Source organism: Ranitomeya variabilis, chromosome 1, assembly GCF_051348905.1.
Source record: "Ranitomeya variabilis isolate aRanVar5 chromosome 1, aRanVar5.hap1, whole genome shotgun sequence".
NCBI classification, from domain to species: domain Eukaryota; kingdom Metazoa; phylum Chordata; class Amphibia; order Anura; family Dendrobatidae; genus Ranitomeya; species Ranitomeya variabilis.
In genome coordinates, this window is record NC_135232.1 from 447052333 (window position 1) to 447060700 (window position 8368).

The 8368-nt window shown below is 48.8% G+C and overlaps 1 long non-coding RNA gene across 1 annotated transcript; it reads right to left on the reverse strand.

Annotated features, from left to right (window-relative positions):
* Positions 1–253: 253 nt before the first annotated feature.
* On the reverse strand, positions 254–8056 carry LOC143772217 (uncharacterized). The gene is made up of 3 exons (XR_013215104.1): positions 7960–8056; positions 3863–3991; positions 254–1177 (listed from the first exon to the last, which is right to left on the reverse strand). It is a non-coding gene; the product is annotated as an uncharacterized LOC143772217 (long non-coding RNA).
* Positions 8057–8368: the final 312 nt, after the last annotated feature.

Genomic DNA, 8368 nt, shown 5'->3' on the forward strand with positions numbered 1-8368 from the left:
CCGGCAAAAATTTGCCAACCAATCGGGTGTAGGGAGATTGTCTGCCTTCCGGTCTCCCGATGCAGGTATCTTCACCACCAGAATCTCCACCCATTCCACAGCTGTGACTGGAAAAAGGCAAACCAACCAAAACACAAGGGAGGGAGGGCGGGAACCAGGTCCGGGTTCGAGTGAGGGATCCGGAAGGCGCGCCCGCCTACTTTCAAATAAGGCCACGCCCCCCGGCGGCACGGCCTCCAATCAGCAGCGCCGTCACCCCGTGGGAGACTGGGGGTAGCCATGTAGAGGCCCGGCAGTCAGGGGACAGCGGGAATGCCGCAGTGTCCCTCAGACTGCCGCGACCCAGAAAAACTCTACTCCCACAAAGTGACGCCACACATGACTATTTAAATATGACTTGTTTATTTTATGAACAACTTATTCATATAACTTCCATCTTTATCTTTTGGCTTAAAATTATGGTCGCAGCTTAAAACCGGCAAAAATTTGCCAATCAATCGGGTGTAGGGAGATTGTCTGCCTTCCGGTCTCCCGGTGCAGGTATCTTCACCACCAGAATCTCCACCCATTCCGCCACGGAGTAGCCCATGACTCAAGCTACGACCCCCCCAAAGAATGGAGCGCCTGAACCACCCCTTCCCGAAGACTATCCAGAAAAATATCCAGACCCGCGTCATTAAGATGAACCCCATCTGGTAGGAGAAAACCCGAATTATCCCCTTCGAATCTGTGGTGCCTCACCACAACACCATTCTTAAACCTGATGAAGCGAGAAATCCGTTGGTTTAACGTGCGTCTACATCTTTCCATGGCGCTCAGCTCCCTGGTGCCCCTCCAAACCAATCTAGGAATCAACTCCGACCAAACCAAATGCATCTCTGGAAAGAAACCAGGAAATTTGTCCAAATCAGCTCTCATCAGGGTCAACAGTTCAGCGAGAGGAAAAGAAGCAAGGTCCCTCCTGCATGGATAACCACCACTGTCGGGGAAGATGCGACTTTCGCGATCCGAACGATCTCCGGAAGGACTTGAGACCAGGTCAGACCCCTCGAACCACGCCAGATGACATCCACACCAGTGAAGCCGAGCGATCGCCCTCCAGGGCACAATTCAGCACGCCGGGCCGCCCAATATATGTACAAATGACCCACCAGCCAGATGCTGGGCCGTGCACCATCTGAAAACAACAAAAACTGTTAAGAACGGACGAAATATGGCACGGGAAAACAGAAAATCAGTAACTATGTACATAGTTACATAGTTATTAAGGTTGAAGGAAGACTGTAAGTCCATCTAGTTCAACCCATAGCCTAACCTAACATGCCCTAACATGTTGATCCAGAGGAAGGCAAAAAACCCCATGTGGCAAAGAGTAACTCCACCATGGGGAAAAAAATTCCTTCCCGACTCCACATACGGCAATCAGACTAGTTCCCTGGATCAACGCCTTATCAAGGAATCTAATGTATATACCCTGTAACATTATACTTTTCCAGAAAGGTATCCAGTCCCCTCTTAAATTTAATTAATGAATCACTCATTACAACATCATACGGCAGAGAGTTCCATAGTCTCACTGCTCTTACAGTAAAGAATCCGCGTCTGTTATTATGCTTAAACCTTCTTTCCTCCAGACGTAGAGGATGCCCCCTTGTCCCTGTTTCAGGTCTATGATTAAAAAGATCATCAGAAAAGTCTTGTACTGTCCCCTCATATTTATACATTAAAATAAGATCACCCCTTAGTCTTCGTTTTTCCAAACTAAATAGCCCCAAGTGTAATAACCTATCTTGGTATTGCAGACCCCCCAGTCCTCTAATAACCTTGGTCGCTCTTCTCTGCACCCGCTCCAGTTTAGCTGTGTCTTTCTTATACACCGGAGACCAGAACTGTGCACAGTATTCTAAGTGTGGTCGAACTAGTGACTTGTATAGAGGTAAAATTATGTTCTCCTCATGAGCATCTATGCCTCTTTTAATACATCCCATTATTTTATTTGCCTTTGTAGCAGCTGCCTGACACTGGCCACTGAATATGAGTTTGTCATCCACCCATATACCCAGGTCTTTTTCATTGACGGTTTTGCCCAGAGTTTTAGAATTAATCACATAGTTATACATCTTATTACTTCTACCCAAGTGCATGACCTTACATTTATCCCCATTAAAGCTCATTTGCCATTTATCAGCCCAAGCTTCTAGTTTACATAAATCATCCTGTAATATAAAATTGTCCTCCCCTGTATTGATTACCCTGCAGAGTTTAGTGTCATCTGCAAATATTGAAATTCTACTCTGAATGCCCCCTACAAGGTCATTAATAAATATGTTAAAAAGAAGAGGGCCCAATACTGACCCCTGTGGTACCCCACTGCTAACCGCAACCCAGTCCGAGTGTGCTCCATTAATAACCACCCTTTGTTTCCTATCCCTGAGCCAGCTCTCAACCCACTTAAACATATTTTCCCCTATCCCCATTACTCTCATTTTATGTAACAACCTTTTGTGTGGCACCGTATCAAAAGCTTTGGAAAAGTCCATATACACTACGTCCACTGGGTTCCCTTGGTCCAGTCCGGAACTTACCTCTTCATAGAAGCTGATCAAATTAGTCTGACATGAACGGTCCCTAGTAAACCCGTGCTGATACTGGGTCATAAGGTTATTCCTCTTCAGATACTCCAGTATAGTATCCCTTAGAATGCCCTCCAGGATTTTACCCACAGTAGAGGTTAAGCTTACTGGCCTATAATTACCGAGTTCAGTTTTTGCCCCTTTTTTGAATATTGGCACCACATTTGCTATACGCCAGTCCTGTGGTACAGACCCTGTTATTATGGAGTCTTTAAAGATTAAAAATAATGGTCTATCAATGACTGTACTTAGTTCCTGCAGTACTCGGGGGGTGTATCCCATCCGGGCCCAGAGATTTGTCAATTTTAGTTATTTTTAGACGCCGCTGTACTTCCTGCTGGGTTAAGCAGGTGACATTTAATGGGGAATTTTAAACGGCATGCCCCTAATGGTATGTTCTTACAAAACTAATTCGGGCCTGATATACCTAGTGAAACAACGGGACTTCCATCTACCCACTCTTTGAATATCTGATTCAAAAAGACCAGCCCTGGAGGCTTCCGTAACCGCTCCGATCCTAAAAGAATGCGTGTCAAACTCCGACACGGGAAGGCCTAGAAATGATAACGTACGCCTTAGGACCGCCAAAAACTGATCCGAAAATAAGGAAGAGCCATTCTCATGTACGAAAAATTGAACCCCGGTGCTCCTGACTTGCATGTAACTGTTGATTAAAGCCAAAGGGCAGGTTGTACCTTTTATGGCAAACAGCGGGAACTAGGTACCCCTGCCTTCCTGATCGTTTTTTGATCTGCGGACTCTAACCCTTAAACCATTGTTGCAAATCACTATGTCGTCCAGCTGCAGACCACCTGACCTGCGGCGGGACGAAGGAAGAATCTCGCTGACCTGCATGGCCCCGAAAAAAGCCAGGCTGAAAGCCGCTGAGATCAACTTGGCCTCGTAAACAGAATCACAAAGGGTTCCCGAAACCCTGATTAGGTTAACCAAGAGCGGGAAAAAAATGGGCCTCCTGAGGTCGTTCTGTGAGCTCATCCGATGCCAACCTTTCAGTACTTGGCCGATCAAAAAATGCTTAGTTGTATCAGCCCAACCGCGCAATTTGAAGTGAAACGCCACGCCCGAAATGCGGTTACGAGCCACCGTACCCGACACCCCGTTAGCCTGCAATTGAGCCAGAAACTCCAACGTGACCTGTACCCTCACGGAATCTGACGAACCTACCGGTTTATCCGCTGCTACCATACACCACTCATCCCACGCCTTACCGTATGCTCTCCAGGTAGACGGAGCAATGGATGACCGTATTAATGGAACTAATTCTCCAGGACATCCCAAACCGAAGGAGGGCATCCCAGGATTCGCGTTTGTTCCCTCTGCAACTGACCATACCGTTCCTGTGAATCAGAATTCGTAACATCAGTTAAGTTGACATCACTGTTATCCAAAACCGCCTTTAACCACACATTGAACTCCAAACATCTCAACACGATAAAACTGATAGTCTTTATGACGGGTAGTGAGGAGGATGAAAGGTAATTTATGGCATGCGAGGAGCTGTCCGATTTGAGTTGTAAACGGATGCGCCTGTTGCAAAAACACTGCCCCCATAGTTCCATAGCCACAGCCAGTGGAAACAACTCTGTTAAAGTCGGATCCCAAACGCATGCTCTGCCGAACCATGATTCTGGCCATACGCCGGCGCACTTTTGGTTACCGAAACGAACGCTGAAGCCATCAGGGCCCGATGATTCGAAAATAAGGTCCAGGTTGACGCTATCGCAGTCCTCCTCTTGGAAACATGTTTTCCCATTGTAAATAAGAAGAAAACGCTGCCATACGATCAGATCACTTCGTAGTTGGCAGTGATCCTGATCCTATGGTGAGGTTGCGTCACGCCTCGCGTTGCAAGTATCAACCTTCTGGAAAAGATTCTGCCCATCGGCATTATCTTGCACGCGAAATTCAAGCAGCCGAGAAGGGATTGCATTTGGACTAGGGACACCTTACCAACCGATAAGCAACCCGCGATTAAATTCAACAGCTTCTCGATCTTGTCCTGAGGTAACCTGAATTCCATGGACACCGAATCGATTTCAATCCCGAGGAAAGTAATTACCGAAACAGGACCGATCGTTTTTTCCGGGGACAGGGGTACGCCGAAAAGAGACATAATCTCCTTAAATTGTGCCAAGGCCTGTGAACACGATTCCAAATTTGCCGGACCCACTAGCAAAAAATCATCAAGGTAGTGCGTAATTGATGGCAAACGCGTGACCTTTCGGGCGACCCATTCCAGGATTGTGCTGAACATTTCAAAATAATGGCAGGAAATTGAACATCCCATTGGGAGGCATGTGTCGTAATACCGGCTCTGTCGAAAGGTATGTACGTCACTGCGGTGTCGTCGCTCGGAATGCCATCATTCACTGACCTGCCTTTTGGGTAGGACAAATGGTGAATAAGCCGGTATTTTCCCTGTTCTTTTTTGGGAACTATACCCAATGGGGAAACTCGCAAATTATGGAAGAGAGGGGCATTGAAAGGACCCCGGAAACGACCTACTAGAATTTCCTTGTTCAATTTCTCGTACAGAATAACGGGGTAGTCTCTTGCAGATTTTAGATTAGGGGCCGACTGGGGTTTGTCCGAAAAAACGAAAGGCATGAAAAAAACCGAAGGAAAAGCCGAAACGGAGCTGAGCCGCAGCCGGCTTATTGGGGTACCTGCCCAACCATGGTTCCATGTTTTTTACGCTCACCAGCGTCATGTGGTTCACCCCCGGAGGGTGTCTTGCTAATGCTCGGTTTTTGAGAGGGTCGGGTGCATTTCGCTGCCGTATGGGTACCCCCGCAGGCGGAACACTCGTGTTTGTATTTGCATAACCTGTAAAATTTGCAGTGGCCCTCGTTGAACAACCAACATGTGCCGGGTCTTCGTATGACCGTCGACCCTGCATTGGCGGCAGTGCCGGCGGATGGACCGGGAAAGGGCTGTAAGGTTTTTTGAGCCATCATCAAACGTAACCAGGAATCGGTGGCCTTCACCCCCCACCCTAACTGTGGATTGACGGCTAGCCGACGGCGGAAATCTTCGTCGTACTTCCACCATGCAGACCTGCCGTGGGACTTGTATGAGCTGTATATGCTGTCCAAATAAATGAACAACTCGGAACATCGCTCTGGATGTTTCTCGCCCATCACGCAGCCTAAAACTGCGAAAGCCTGCAACCAATTGTTGATTGTTTTGGCTACTTTAGGCTTCCTGTCGTATAACTTTTCACCCACACGTCTCTCCTTATCCACCGAGTGTTGCTCGGTGGATACGAGGGACCAAATGTCGATGAACTTATTAGCCCAAATTTGTTCCTTCACGCTAACGTCCAAGTGTGAACCTAAAGGGGAACACCGCAAAAAAGTCCGTCTTTGTAAATGTCCGGGCGGGGAGGGGGGGGGTTTGGGAGGTGCGACCAGTTGTAGCAGCCTGGGGTTCACAAAAATCTTGCCGCCGCGTGTGCTAAGCGGAACTGCCGCGTCTGGTAAATTTATACTATTAACCCTGTCACCGCCCCAAGCCCTGGTAAAGGGGTACTCACCGGATTGCATGTTGGACTCCGAACGGCTCTGCTCTTGAGTTACGTGGGTGGTAGCACTTCGCCATTCCACTCGGGATGTGGACCTGTGTCGTGATGAAATGTGGCGACGAGACCAGCTGGATGAGCTATCCGACGATGATGGAGAGCGCCACCTTGATGCCCTAGACCGCCTGCTGCGACGGCTGGATCTGGACCTATGGGAATGCCCCCTACTACCGTAATGCTCCCTACGTCTTTTACGGCGTCGGCGATAATGTCCGGAAGACGATGAAGAGGATAGGCTGCGCGCGGAGTGGTTACCCGCGCTCTGACCGCTAACCAGACCCGGGGTGCCAGCACCCTGTGCGGGAGGTCCAACATCGGTTGCCACCAGCGATACGACTGCTGATGTTCTCCTACTGACAATTGTGATGGAACAACTTGCCCCCCAGGAATTTGTGAAGGAGGTGCGGTAAAAATCAAAGGGCATGACGGGAAAGGGGATTCCACTCTAACCCCCGTGTGACCCGCTACAGTTTGCTGCCCGAATACTGAGGCTGAACGTATCTGCTGTTGGGCCGCTATTAAAGCCTCCCACCCCCTCGCTGCATTATTACTACTGTCCCCCATTGCTTGTGGAGTCGGGGAAATCATTTCATGTGACTCTCCTATTCCCTCAGCCTCCTGCGACGACGCAGATGACCCCTGAACTCCCCCCATGCCAGCAACAGGTATCGGCCCTGACCCAGCTATATTGCCCAGCGGCTGTTGCTGTAGCCCCCTTCCCCAAGAGGTGGTACCCGCCGAGAGAGCAGCGCCGGTGGGTTTCGGAACAGCCCCCTTCTGTGCCTGCACGACCGTTGCTGCTGGAACGCTCTGTCTGCTGCCCACGTGTGAGGAAGCGCGCGCGCTTGAACTGCGCGCGCTCCTCTTTGAATGAATTGGCGGGCTCAGGCGAGCCGGCGGTCGGGAGGCTCTGCCAGATCGCCGCCCGCCCAACGGCATCGCCCGGACCGATGCAGGGAGGGAGCCGCTCCCGGCCAGTAAAGCCGCCAGCCATTCGCTGCCCTCCCTGCTAATTTTTTCTCTCACCGCCTCCTGGAGCGGGTCCATGCTACCGGCAGCCCCAACCAGGTCCGGGTTCGAGTGAGGGATCCAGAAGGCGCGCCCGCCTACTTTCAAAAGACGCCACGCCCCCCGGCGGCACGGCCTCCAATCAGCAGCGCCGTCACCCCGTGGGAGACCGGGGGTAGCCATGTAGAGGCCCGGCAGTCAGGGGACAGCAGGAATGCCGCAGTGTCCCTCAGTATGTGCTTAAAACAGTTAGGATTCTGCTCTGTTTGCCAGTTCCAGGATTTGATAGATGATCACAAGTATGCTAACTAGAGTTTCAGCCGCTTTGCTCAATATTCTATTCTAGTGGGCACTTGACTGCAAGCTTGCACTTCACATACATACGATTATGTGATAACTTTTGGAAACAGCAAGCACAGCCGATTCCTAACAGTGTAAATTTCATACCTTTAGGATTCAGCAAGCTGCAGTGCTTGCTGACAATTTACTCAGATAAGCAACAAACATGACTGTACCAAGACCAATATTAGAATCAGTATTGCAGCATATTAGGCAAATAATATCGCCAGCCCATAACTACATATTACCAGCATATACAGAAGTGACTGACAATACTAAACACTAATCATAACCAACGGGACTGATATTAGCATACAGTCACCATATAATAGTAATATAAGATGCGCGCATATATGGGTATACTATACAGATACTCACCACTAACGTTGTCGATGAACGTAGTAAGTCAGTTTTTCTTTTTTCTCCATGCCCAAGAATGCGATGATCAACTTCTTCCATCCATTCCACTAGTCCCTGCAAAATGTATCACACAAATGTCTTTGGCTCATGACTTTATTTGCACCCCCCTCTTTTACAAAAAAACATAGTTCTATAACCAGTGCCTCACATGATAAGAATGCCCCTCTGTACCGTGTACTATAATACTACTTTCTTTTTATGCTCAACAATATGAGAGCCGCCTCTGTGGCCCTACGTAGTAAAATTTTTCCCACTGTACTGTATCATAGTAATAATGCTTCCCATGCCTCCTTACAGTTATACTGTACAGCACCATAAAGAAATACTGTCCTCTATGCTGCCTTAAAATAATAATCTTCTCTGTGCT